This window comes from Podarcis liolepis, assembly GCF_965112155.1.
Source record: "Podarcis liolepis genome assembly, chromosome: 3".
NCBI classification, from domain to species: domain Eukaryota; kingdom Metazoa; phylum Chordata; class Lepidosauria; order Squamata; family Lacertidae; genus Podarcis; species Podarcis liolepis.
Genome location: NC_139557.1, coordinates 92,272,244 through 92,285,693, shown reverse-complemented (window position 1 = coordinate 92,285,693; position 13,450 = coordinate 92,272,244). Strand labels below are relative to the sequence as shown.

The 13,450-nt window shown below is 44.8% G+C and overlaps 1 long non-coding RNA gene across 1 annotated transcript; it reads right to left on the bottom strand.

Annotated features, from left to right (window-relative positions):
• Positions 1-35: 35 nt before the first annotated feature.
• On the bottom strand, positions 36-2,429 carry LOC310703686. Its single transcript, XR_014524307.1, has 2 exons — positions 2,339-2,429; positions 36-1,892 (listed from the first exon to the last, which is right to left on the bottom strand). It is a non-coding gene; the product is annotated as an uncharacterized lncRNA (long non-coding RNA).
• Between the last annotated feature and the right edge of the window lie 11,021 nt (positions 2,430-13,450).

Genomic DNA, 13,450 nt, shown 5'->3' with positions numbered 1-13,450 from the left:
AAGGTTCCCCACAATCTAAATTCTAGTCAGCCACCATTATTATTATTATTATTATTATTATTATTATTATTATTATTATTATTATCATCTATACCCCGCCCATCTGGCTGGGTTTCCCCAGCCACTCTGGGCAGCTTCCAACAAAATATTAAAAATACAATAAAACATCAGACGTTAAAAGCTTCCCTAAAGAGGGCTGCCTTCAGATGGGAACAGGTACAAAACAGACCAGTTTCTCTGACTGATTCAAACAAGTAAATCTAAGCCACAGAATGATGGGAGGAGTGTGTGATGTCAGTAGCCAGTCAAAGGGGAAACTGCTCCCTGCCCCGAAATGCAGTTATTACTCGGTCCCCAATTATGAACCAAAGGATAGTGAAAGCATTTTAAAGGATGTCATACGCATCCTATGTTAGAGTTGCATTCATAGGCATGCACAACACATGTCATTAGAGTGTGCACCCAGGTCACATTTTCAAGGCAACCTCTGCTGCTCCCTTTCAGGTCCAGTAGGTAAGATCATCGGCACCAGTGCCATTACAAATAATTACTGAAGGTAATCTGTTTCAAAAGGCGTAGAATATATCATTTATATTTATTTAAAATATTTTTAGCCAGCTTTTAAAGCAACATCTAGAATTGAAATGTAAACCTTGCAGAGTATATGTAAACTTTGCCAAGTATCTATTTCACAGGGTAGAGTTTGCCAAATGGGATTCATTAGACACTGGGCAATATTCTTTTCCCCCCAAGGCTTGGTTTCCCTCTGCCAAGTTTAGGGCAGCTCATCTGGCAGCAGCCCCACTCCTGAATGGAGTTTGGATCTGATGTGCTTTACTCCACCTTAAGTTAAGCGTGGGTAATTTAGGCTGGTTTCCCATACAGTCATACCTTGGTTGTCAAATGCCTTTGGCTCCTGAACGCCGCAAACCTGGAAGTGAGTGTTCTGGTTTGTGAACGTTCTTTGGAAGCTGAATATCCGATGGGGCTTCCAGGGCTTCCGATTGGCTGCAGGAGCTTCCTGCAGCCAATCGGAAGCCGCACCTTGGTTTCTGAACATTTGGAAAGTCGAACAGACTTCCGGAACGGATTCTGTTCGACTTCCGAGGTACCGCTCTACTTAGATTTGATCCCTAAGAAAGGATATAGGACAACTTGCAAACAATGGCTGGTTTGGGACTACTGTAGACAGAATGGGCTATCAAAAGCCATCAACCAGCATGTTTACTATGGATGGGAAAATATTTTATATTCCTAGAGGGCAGTCCTGCACTGCTGAAGCAGGAATCTGAATTCCAAGTTAGCAGCAGAATCCAGCCTTTACCTTGTGTTCTGAAGTGCAGTGGGTTATTGTCACTGTTATTGTTCTCTTTTTCAACATGATCCCCTACAATGAATTAATGTATCACAACCAGTTATTGTTTGGTATATGTGAGATATATGAAGCACTGCTTCATTAAAAGAAAAAAATGAATGTTGATTTCCATACAGTTTTAATGGAATTAACAATAGGTTGGGCAACAGCACAAAATTAGACAGAGGAGGGGAGAGAAGGAAGGAGAAAGGGGGATGCCTTAGAAAAGAGGGGATGTAGGGAGTCATTGCTGATATAATCAGATTCAGTAAGGATTGAGATGCCTTGACTTCCTCTTCAATCCATCTCCTCTACCACCACCACCTTGGCTACTGCTGTACTTGTCTGCTGGTGACATCAAACCCCGGCATCTACTGCAAACGCGGAACTTGCAGAAGCTGGCCAAATTCTCTTGGCATGCTGGGTGCTGCTTTGAGGCTGCCTGTTGGCAACCCCTGCCTTGGATGCATTTGCCAATTCATGTGGCCACAGCCCAAAGACAGGTTGCATTAGAGCATGAGGGGGAGTAGGTTAAAGGCTAAAAGCGCTGTCAGCACATGTCAGGGAACTGACATCGGAGCTAGAGGCGGAGGGAAGGCTCTCAAATGATGCTGGAGAAGGGCCCAGCAGGGAGAGAGGCAGCTCCGCAGATGGGGAAGCAAATCAGCGCAACACCAGGGATATAGAAGGGCTGATGGGGGAATCGGCGAGAGGGCTGCAGGACTCTTCACCGGACACCAGCGGGGAGAGCACGGGTCCTCCGCTACCCACGCCCACCCTGCGCAGAAGACTTCCACGCAGAGAGAGTAGGAGGAGACTGGGTGTCAAACAACTTTTATGTTGGAAAAGATTTAAGAAACGCCCACTGACGGATTCTGCTAGCGACTGAGGCAGCCACGAAGTGAAGGGCTGCCCAGACTGAAAGGTTTAGCAAGGCAACAAAGCCTGGAGAGGCGGCAACTTACGCACGAGCAACCCATACACATTACAGCACAGTAAGCAGGAGGCTCACAAAATAACTGGGCAGGTCCACGCTGCTTAACAAGGCCACAATGCATAGTGTTGGGCATTCCAGGTTTTCTGATGTAAAGATAACTTTGGAGAGAAGATACATGAAACAGTGGCAGAATATGTGGGTGTAGTTTTCCCTTGAAAACAACAACCTTCTCTGTCTGTCTGACATGACAATTTCTTGTGGAAAAGCTGGGAAGGCTGATGTCTAAGTCTTTCCAATGTGTTTTGAGGATAACCATTTGTCAATGAATATGAGCATATACCTAGATTCTCTGACTGGATGTTTGGGGCCTGGCTGGAGTGCAATCACCAGAAGACAAGGGTGGTCAGTGGTGCTCCTCTGTATTCAGCAACCGTGCAAAGATGAACACTAAAATGTAGAAATTCTATCTGGTTTGGTTTATTTTTAAATTGTACTCAATGTTTTTTCTGTAAAGCTACCTTCTTGCATTTGATAGTTTTCTCATATGTTTAGTCCCCACTTTTATTATTATTATTTATTCATTTCTATAGCAAAAAATTCATATTGAAATATATCTATGTGCAGAATCTCAATTAAAACCAAAACAATATAACAAATAAAATCAAAGCAGAATACATTAAAGAAAGAGAATTCAAAAATGGGTCATCTGACAAGAAGCTTATGAAAACAACAAATCATTTTAATAAGAAGGCTGCCTCTCTCAAATACTTAATTCTTAGATTGGTGCCTGGAGCTCATTATTTATTATACTGTCTTGATTTCGTTAGGTAGAGAGTTCCATAACCTCAGTGCCACCACACTTAACTGCACAATTTCTCGTGAAGGACAATGTCAGGCACTGGTAAACATAGGGCAATATGGTGATCTCTTAATTACATTGGCTAACAGTGCTGTAAAGAGTGGAATATTTAGGTTCAGGTTTTTTAATTGTTAGAACAACTCTACAGTAGAAGAAGAAAAAATGAGTCTGTCGATATCTGACTTGGAGACTTTCAAAAGAGTTTTATCTACATTTAAATTTTATAGGCTGCTTTTTGAGCTCAAAAAGGCTTACAAAAAACATCATTAAAAAGTCATTAAAAACACAACACAAACTCATAAATGACCTTAGTTTATATTGTATTAGAACAGGAAGCAGCCCCAGTTCTCAGATGTTTTATGTAATTTTTTAAAATACAGAGTTGCAGTCATGCAGGCTTCGTGACTTTCTCCGGAGAGGGAATTCCACAATATAAGTGCTGCCACTGCTTTAGGAACTCGGTAATCTTGTCTTCTGCCAATGAGCTGGCCTCAATCCATTGGTCCCTACCTATACTCCTTTCGACCCCTCTCCCACAGCCAGTGGTACAATTCCCTTGTACAGTATTATTTCTAATATTTGAATGTCAAGGTTTCAACATTCAGAATATCTATGGTGCTTTTTGCATCATGATCTTCAAATATTAAAAACTGGCTTTTTAAAAAAGAACCATTAAACACATTGTGTCATTCCCAAAGGCTATATCTGATAAAGGAGCTTTAGGGCTCACCCGCACCTTCCACTGTGCCAATTTCCACTCGTCCTGTGCTTTTGAGGCATGGGACCGAGCCGTTTTGCCTTTGCTCTTCCGCTTTCCCATGGAAAACCCCCTCTGTAGTGCTAAATTGGGGTGGGGGGAGCCCAGCATTCTGCAGGAAACCCAATTGCCATTTGTTCCGATTCATTCCTGGTTTTCCCAATGGAAAGTGGTGGGGCAAACGGAAGTGTGACTGAGCCTTTACTCTCACAATTACTGAGCCTTTAAAGGTAAAGGGATCCCTGACCATTAGGTCCAGTCACGAATGACTCTGGGGTTGCGGTGCTCATCTCGCTTTACTGGCCAAGGGAGGTGACGTTTGTCCGCAGACAGTTTTTCTGGGTCATGTGACCAGCATGACTAAGCCACTTCTGGCGAACCAGAGCAGCGCACGGAAACACTGTTTACCTTCCCACTGGAGCGGTACCTATTTATCTACTTGCACTTTGACATGCTTTCGAACTCCTAGGTTGGCAGGAGCAGGGACCGAGCAACGGGAGCTCACCCCGTCGCAGAGATTCGAACCACTGACCTTCTGATTGGCAAGTCCTAGCCTTTGTGGTTTAACCCACAGCGCCACCTGCATCCCAACTGAGCCCTTACTTACTTTCAATTGGTTTCCTAAAAGGCATGAGATGGATCTACATAGGAAGAGCACTGCCACATCAGGCCAAAGCCCAACTAGGCTAGAATCCTGGATTAGATGCCTTGGGGAAATGTGCAACTGGGACTTGAGTGCAACAGCGCTCTCTCCCACATGTGATTCCCACGAACTACTATGGAGAGAGAGGCATGCTGCCTCTTGATAGTGGAGTTGGAACATAGCCATCACCCCCTCCCCCATACACACACACCTGTGGAATTTCCTGGCAGTGTGGCGCTTGAGAGAGCTACCTCCTGAATGACCCAGGACAGCACAGGAGTACAGAGTTTGCCTGCCTTCAGAAGAATTGGGTGCTTTTTTTGTGTCATGTGATTTTGTATGTTCTAGCAAGCAGGATTAATCAGGGGACAGTTGCTATGGAAATTGCGAACTCTTAAGGGCTGCCTTGCATCTTCCAAGAATGCATCCTTTTAATTATGCTTATGTGTTGGCTGCTTTTATTGCTTTTAACAATGTTGGCAAAGAGTGTGATGCATAGTACAAACTGGTACGGGGATGTATAATTTGTATGTAAACGCTATTGTTTTGGGGTTGTTGTGGGTTTTGTTTTTTAAGAACAAAGCCCAACTGTATTAATTCAGTGTCTCGGCAGCTTGACTGAAACACAGAACGAACCAAAATCCTACAGAATAGTTTAGCCTAATGCATATTGGATTTTGCCTGTAGTTCTTGGGTGGGGGTGGGGGGAATTATCAACCTGAATTTGAGTGTCCAATCAAGTTAAATTAATGATGCCTGAATCTTTCCTCATGCTGTTAGCCATTTGAATAAGGCTCCAGAGTTGCCAAAGGAAAATAACAGAATTAGATTTTTTCCCCTTAGAGCTCCCACAATTAAGACATGTAAGTGGAGTTTGGGGAGGAGCGCAGAGAGAAGAAAGGCTGCGGTGCATCTGCAGCAGCACAGCCAGACGCCTTCATCTGCCCCAGCTGCAACAAAACATGTCTGCGGACACAGCAGGCGCTCCAACCTCCCAACAGATTGACTTCGCCCCCAAAGGCACACTCCTCCATTGTCTCCTAAGACAGACGGATGCCAACTGGTTCTGTACCTTCATCAATGGAAAAGTCTTCATTCAAAACCAGAAGAGCGGAAGGAATAATGCTGAGTCCAGTTTATTTATACAGTATACCACATTTTCCACAACTACATATGTGGCCAAAGTGATTTACAGAAAGCAAGAAAAACGCATCTGTACAATAACCATAATGCACTAATTATTTATGTCCATTTGGGGTCTGCAATCCTATCCCACCCTCAACCTGCCCAAGAAATCCCTCCAATCTTATTACAAATTAGCTTTATTTCCTTTAAATTATTTGAATTATTTTGTCTAAGCAGGAACCACCCAAATCCATCTTGGATTTTATTACAATTCCAGAAATATGCCATATGCTTAAATAGGAATGGGAAATTCACGCTGATTCTTATTTTATTTTTACATTTGTTACCTTTATGAATAATAAATTTAGCTGTGACCTTTCTGATGGTCTTTGGTCTTTGGTGGTTTGATGTTTTCTCAGGGGGGTTGTGATGTGGGTTTCTTTCAAATGGTTTCAGCCTCTTATTTTTTAATGTTATAGCTGTTGCATATATATATATATATATATATATATATATATATATATATATATATATACATACATACACACACACACACACACGTTTCAATAGGTGGGATCATGCCAATTAAAAAAAATGTCTAGAAGTATTTGGTCCTGAACTTGTCATCAAGCGGATTCCTCAGCTCGGTATGAAATGAAGTTGTCTCTTTCCTAGTGGCAAATACAGCATAATGGGACTAGGGAACCCATGGATTATCTGTTAGAAAAAGCAGCAGTAATACTGATCAGGAAGGAGTGGCAGAAGGGGCAGGAAGGGGCAGATCCAATCCCTACCAAATAACTGGTCAGCAGAGGTGGCTTTAGAGTGGTGCCAACCGTGCAGTTGCACTGGGCACTGCCTTGCAGGGGGTGCCAAAACAATTCTGCAGAACAGAGTGCAAGAGGCGGGGACACCAAATTTTAGCATTGCATAGAGCCCAAATTCCGCCACTGCTGATAAGCCCCTATAACTAATTTTCTGACAGCAATGCATACACAAAGTTAAAGTTAAAGGACCCCTGGATAGTTAATTCCAGTCAAAGGCAACTATAGGGTTGCAGCGCTCATCTCTCTTTCAGGCTGAGGGAGCCGGCGTTTGTCCACAGACAGCTTTCCAGGTCATGTGGCCAGCATAACTAAACTGCGCAACGGAACACCGTGACGGAAGCCAGAACGCACGGAAACGCCGTTTACCTTCCCGCCACATTGGTAGCTTTTTATCTGCTTGCGCTGGCATGCTTTTGAACTGCTAGGTTGGCAGGAGCTGGGACAGAGCAACAGGAGCTCACCCCTTAATGGGGATTTGAACCTCCGACCTTCTGATCGGCAAGCCCAAGAGGCTCAGTGGTTTAGACCACAGTGCCCCAGCAGCTAGAGACGGGGGAGGCCTGCACATGCAGCATCTGTCTAGAACAAGGATGGGCAACCACCAGATGCTGTTGTACTCCAGTTTCCATTAGACCCAGCCATTGTAGCCAATGATCAGGAAGCATGGCTGTTAAACAGCAGCTGGAGAGCCACATCCCCCCATCCTGGATTTAGAACATACCTTAGACCAGCTCCGATGATTAACCCGACTCAATATTCCCTCTCTGACTTGCAGTGGGTCTGCAGGGTCTCTTTCTCAGCACATGGTACCCAAAAGTCATTTCTAACTGCAGATGTCAGGGATTGAACCTGGTGCCTTCATCATGCAAGGCTTGTGCTCTACTACTGCGTTAGTGTGCCTTCTCACAGGCCGTTGGCACTACCCACCTTCATTTAGGTTGTGCACCCCTTAGTGGCTTAAAATGCAGCTAGGTCATTCTTTTCCTCAGTTCAGATCCAAACTGGTTTGAAGGGAAAGGTATAAATGCACAGTATTTCATAAGAAAGAGCAGGATAGATACAGGATAGACGTGGATTGGGACTAACATACGTACACCAATTCCCAAACCAGTGGGGGGAAACTGAATGCAGAGTAAAAACTGGAGTGTGAACACAGCTGCTGCCAGAGATGCACATGCTGAATCCTTTTGCATGCAAACATGCCTCCTAGCTGGAACGGAGCTGTATGTTTTAAGATCATTATTTTACCTGTTTATACTTCATTTCCCCGGTGCAAGTCAAACTGTCACATCACTCTTTCCTTCTTTAAGCAAAGGAATTTGTTCCTTTTGCTTGAATATCTAGTACTACAAAGCCATTTGGGTGTTTATAGCATTAATTTGTGCAAAGCTGACTAGAAATATAGATGCTTCTGCTGAAAACTCACCTCTCATGGAAAATTCACTGAGATTGGTGAACAGAGTATGGATCAGCATTAGAATGGAACTCTGCATTTCAGGCTGTGCTGAGCTGAATATATAGACCCGGTGCTGTTGGCAATTGAACTGTGCCAGGCATCGCAATGGAGGGGTTCTATCTCCAGCTATGTGCCATGTTTGTTAAAATGGAACAGTTATTAGCAGCAGGAGTGACATTTATTGAGCTCTGCCTAGTTATATTATGTTGTTAATGTCTCCCTGCTGCAGTCCTGCACTCACACACAAATGCCACAGCCTGCCTCTTTTAACTGCCATATGGCATTATATCGTCTTCTTTTTTATGTGCTTGGCAGCTAATGTACCATTTTTATGACTGTGTAGAACTGTTTTGATTTGTGAAATCAGATGTGACATGAGACATCTTTTGCTGCATGGGCAAAGGTTAATGAATGCACTAATTTGCAAAAAGGATAAAAAGAGTGTGCGTGTGTATGTTTGTGTGCGTGTGCCAGAGCCCTCATGCCTCCTTCCCATAGCCGGCCAGCCCTCCTTACCCACTTTTGGGAAGGCAGCATGAGGACGCCAAATTTTGGGCTCACACAAGGCACCATAATATCCAAGTCCACCACTGGCAAATGTTCCATGCTCGGACTATGCTACTAATAATTGTGTCTGGCATTTTGTGCCCCAGATTCAATGTTCTGGTTGGGGTAGAAATACATTCATCACTTGTGGGTCTTGGTCTTGGATGTGAACATTAAACACACACACACACACACACACACACATATTGGAAGGGTGGGATCACACCTATTGGGGCTGCCCACATGCATTCAACAAAATTTCAGCACAGAGCCTATCTTTTAGGTTCTTTTAGGTTCAAAGCAATATCTTTTAATGTGCATATATAGTACAGTGGTACCTTGGTTTAAGAACAGTCTGGTTTAAGAATGATTTGGTTTACAAACTCCGCAAAAGCGGAAATAGTGTCCTGGTTTGAGAACTTTACATAGGTCTAAAAACGAAATCTGAACAGTGGAAGGGCACCGGTGGTGGGAGGCTTCATTAGGGAAAATGCATCTTGGTTTGAGTACGGTTTTGGTTTAAGAACGGACTTCCAGAACGGATTAAGTTCATAAACCAAGGTACCACTGTATAGACTTTCTGGCGATGTTCTGCTGAGCATGTGAAGAGGGGTATGTCCAGCAGATACAGTGTTGCTTCTCCAGTGCTAGCATTCATGGTACACAAAGGTCAGCGCAGGGCTTTTGCATCACCCCATTTTGGAGTATGCTCTATTTACAGATCTTTTTGGTAATCAGGTTAAATCAGAATGCAATTAACCCATATTTTAGGACTGTACTGAATCAAGAAGTAGAATAATAATGTTGATTCCATTCCCCACCACCACCCTGGTGTGTGGTTTTGTGTGTGTGTGTCTTTAGCAGTTATTGGCATCATTTAGAAATGCTCAAGTATTTATTAAGAAATTTGTGGCGCTCAAACAGAAAAGGATCAGCAGGAAAAGAAAGACATTGGCAGGAGGGCCTGACCCTAGAAAAAGGCAGAACTGAGAGGACTTTGATTGCTTAAACTTAATACAAGGAAGTGAAATTAAAAGTTTTGTATTCATGGCTGATACTCTCTAGGTGGTTTTATGCCTCCTTTTCTACCCTTTTTTTTTTTTTTAAATTGAGCTATGAACCTCAGCAGACACTAATTTTAGTAAGCAAGTACAATTCTCCCGGCTTCCAGCTTCCTTGTAAAGTCTCCCACTGTTGTGCCCTGTAACATCTACAAAGATATTGGCTTTCTGCCTCTTCCCCTCTTTGAAACCAAACACGGAGGGTTTATTAAAAAGAACGTCATGGGGGAATGTTTTTGCAAAAGAACATTGGAAGCTTAGCAAATTAGATCTGGCTGCCATTTTACAAAGGAGCGTGCTTTTTATCAGCTCTAAAATTAATAAGCTGGAATTTAACTCAGTTTATTTTGTTTCTCCTAAAGTGTACCGGAGGCTTTCTTCCTTTTTCTTTTTCTTTTCTTTTCTTTTGCATTTACTAATGATGCATGCCGAGTTGCTGACAGGGTTGCCAACAACAGCATTCCTTGTTTTCTTAGCCTGGTGCACAGTTTGTTACCAACCCTCCTTTTAAAACTTTTGTGTGAAAAGTAGCCCATCTAACGTTTCCATTTGTTGGCGAACTGAAGCCGAGAGACTCTTGACCTGCCAGCCATCAAATTTAAAAATGGCTTTTTAACCATTTCTCGGGCCCATTTCAACAGAAAATGTTCACTTATAAACAAGCACCACATTGGCTACTCCTTGGCAGCATTCACAAATGTAACATTTTGTACCACAAATCTTCCAGTTTATTGTTTATTTTTTGCCCACGTTCGTTTTGCTCTAGTGCGAGAGTGCTTCCTCCCGTCCTGATAGCTATAATATAGCAACATCAGGGAGCCTTGGCAGAACGACTAATAAAGCAGAAGAAGTCCGCCACCAGGGCACTGTTGTTGTGTCAATGACATGCTCCAGAATATACCTGCAAAAATAACACACACCAATCTGGAGGGGCCCATTATTTTGGCGAAAGCCCCTGTGGTTTCAGAACTGCCACAAAGCAATGCCTGTTGCCTTTCTTCCTGCCACGAAGCTGTGACAGGAGGCTTGTCAGGAAAGAGACTCTCATTAAGCCCCAATCTCAGGTTTTGTTTCTGAATGGAGATTGATCACCATGTAGGGAAAAGTGACGCAAAGCAGCCTCGAAGCTGCCACTCCGCATTTCGGCGCACCGAACGCTCCCGCCCTCTTGTGTGCCCTTTGTGGACCCCTTCCTTCCGACAGGCACCCTCTCCCATCAATCACTGCCACGCATGTGAAGCGTCCACACCAAGAAGCAAATGGAGGCATCGTTCGCTTCTGGTGTAATCTGACCTGACAGAGCTAAGACAAGCTGGTGAAGACGTGCTGAGCCTGAATGAAATCGCAGCCACATTCCCTCTGTGAGCGAGATGAGGGCTGCCTGTGGAAAGGCAGAAGGCTTGGGGGGGGGCAGAGAGGGAGGGATTACTGCTCTCCTTGTGTCACTTTTTGGGCCTAATTCAATTTATTAGCAGCGCACAACGCCGTTCCCTATTCAGGAAGTGTTCTTTGTCTGTGGCACATTGTACAGCCGTGATTCATCTCTGGGGAGTGAGAGCATATTGCATGGCAGGGGCTTACTGAGTGGAAGCAGAATTAGCCACTTAGTAACTGTACCCTTTAAGCAAGAGAGAGAGAGAGAGAGAGAGAGAGAAATAAAAGCCTCTTCAGCTTCCTCAGTCACAGGATTCATAACGCTGCCCAGTCACTGTGCTTTCTCATCTGTCCTTGTGCCATATTCACAAAGAGTTGGAATTAGGCAAATAAAAACAACAACAACAATGCAAGCAACGAAGTCTTTTGTTACATGCTACTCCAATCTACGAGCAATGAAAGTCTCCTGGGGTTCGACATGCTTCCCTAAGGCTTGGACGGATGGTCAGCAGAGACTGTGGTGTCTTTAGGATACACTGGGTTTATTTACATGTACGTATATGCAACCTGGGACGCGGGTGGCACTGTGGGTTAAACCACAGAGCCTAGGACTTGCTGATCAGAAGCTCAGTGGTTCGAATCCCTGCGACGGGGTGAGCTCCTGTTGCTCGGTCCCTGCTCCTGCCAACCTAGCAGTTCGAAAGCACGTCAAAGTGCAAGTACCGTAGATAAATAGGTACCACTCTGGCAGGAAGGTAAATGGCGTTTCTGTGCGCTGCTCTGGTTCTCCAGAAGCGGCTTAGTCATGCTGGCCACATGACCCGGAAGCTGTACGCCGGCTCCCTCGGCCAATAAAGCGAGATGAGCGCCGCAACCTCAGAGTTGGTCACGACTGGACCTAATGGTCAGGGGTCCATTTACCCTTTACCTTTATATGCAACCTGGGCATAGGCTGGAGAGGCTCACGGCATGAACACCCTAAAGGGTTGTGCTTCTTCATTTGTCACAGGTTTGGATCTAGCACAGAGCAAGTCATGGCTCTGTCCTCAGTTCTTGCAGCAGCAGCACCCAGCTTCTAGAGCACTCATCAAAAGCACCTCTCCGGCCTACTTCATGCCCTTTTTGTTGTTTCTCACTCAGATGCAGCTATTGCAACCCAGTTCATCCCTTTGAAATGCTCACCAGGGGCACTAGCGTGGCCATCTGGTCTCTTTCTTCAAAACGACTCGCCTGGCCAGTTCCCCAACCTCTCTGAAACTCTTAACACCAGAGTTCCCTGATGTGGAGCATGCAGGAGGCTACAAGCATCGCTTGACACTTAGCAGCAATCTATGCTTCTCTCTCTTCCTCAAGCTCACATTTTACCATAGAGAGAACTTGACAAGCAAATGAGATTCTATCTCGTTTCCATTTACTGCTTCGGCAGAGTAGATATTTACCACCACAAAGGCTTATCCACATTTACCTTTCCTCCACTTTTTCTAGGCATGGTCTACACTTAAAAGCTGCATGTCCAATGGCATGAACTAGCAGGACAATAGAGCGGAAGAAGAGGATCCCAGCAAGGAGTGTAGCTGTAGCTGGTACACACTGGGGCAAGCTGGGGATGGAGAAGGAGAGGTTGGGGCGTAGAAAGTCACTCACAGGGTGGCAGAGGACGGCGAGGAGATGAGAGTCAGTGCACAGGAACAGGAGATCTGGACCCATCACCTGAGCCAGAGGGGCACCTGTCTCCATGAGGCATAGAGAGTAGCTAGAGAGGCAGGGGTTCTCAGCCCAGCTCTCTAGCTGGCCAGGTGGGGCTCACCAGCTCTGGGAGGAGGCAGGTGATTCCTCAGCCCGAGTAGGCTTTGAACAGGTGAGGGTCACCTGCCTCATCAAGCCCAGATGCTGCAATCAGCAGGCAGAGTATTAAAGGGCAGCGGAAGTGAGGGGCTGTGTCTGCTCAACTGCCCATGTTGGGGGACCTCAGCTTGAATGCTGTAGCATCTCTGTGGGACTGGGCTTCGGACTGGCTTTAGGATGAGTGGATTTACCCTGGACTGGGGGCTTGACATACTGACTTGATGCCAGGTAGGCCGGGGGTTCAGGACACACTGATTGGCATCCGTCTGTCTCTGCAGACAATGGAGGAGTGTGCCTTTGGGGGTGAAGGAGAGTTATAGCACCTGCTGCTGTGGCTGTAGAGACCAAGGAACAAATTTAAACAATTGGGCTGTTAAATGATGTTGAGCAGAGGTGTAATTGGCAGGGAATTCCTCAAAAGATGTGTGAATATGAAATTTCTGGGTTTAAACCATTTATCCAGCCCGTAAACTCAGCAAAGCATAGAATGGAGCAGAGGGAGGGCATGATGCAGGCTTCAAGATCCGAAAGTATGTTGCCTAAATTGAACGTGGGCCACAGTCAGATTAAAGGGAAAGGGTGGCAATTCTCTGAGTCTAAGTATCACTCCTTACAACCTTAAATCACTAAGAGAAAAGCCTTATTTACCACAATTTTGTGTTTTAC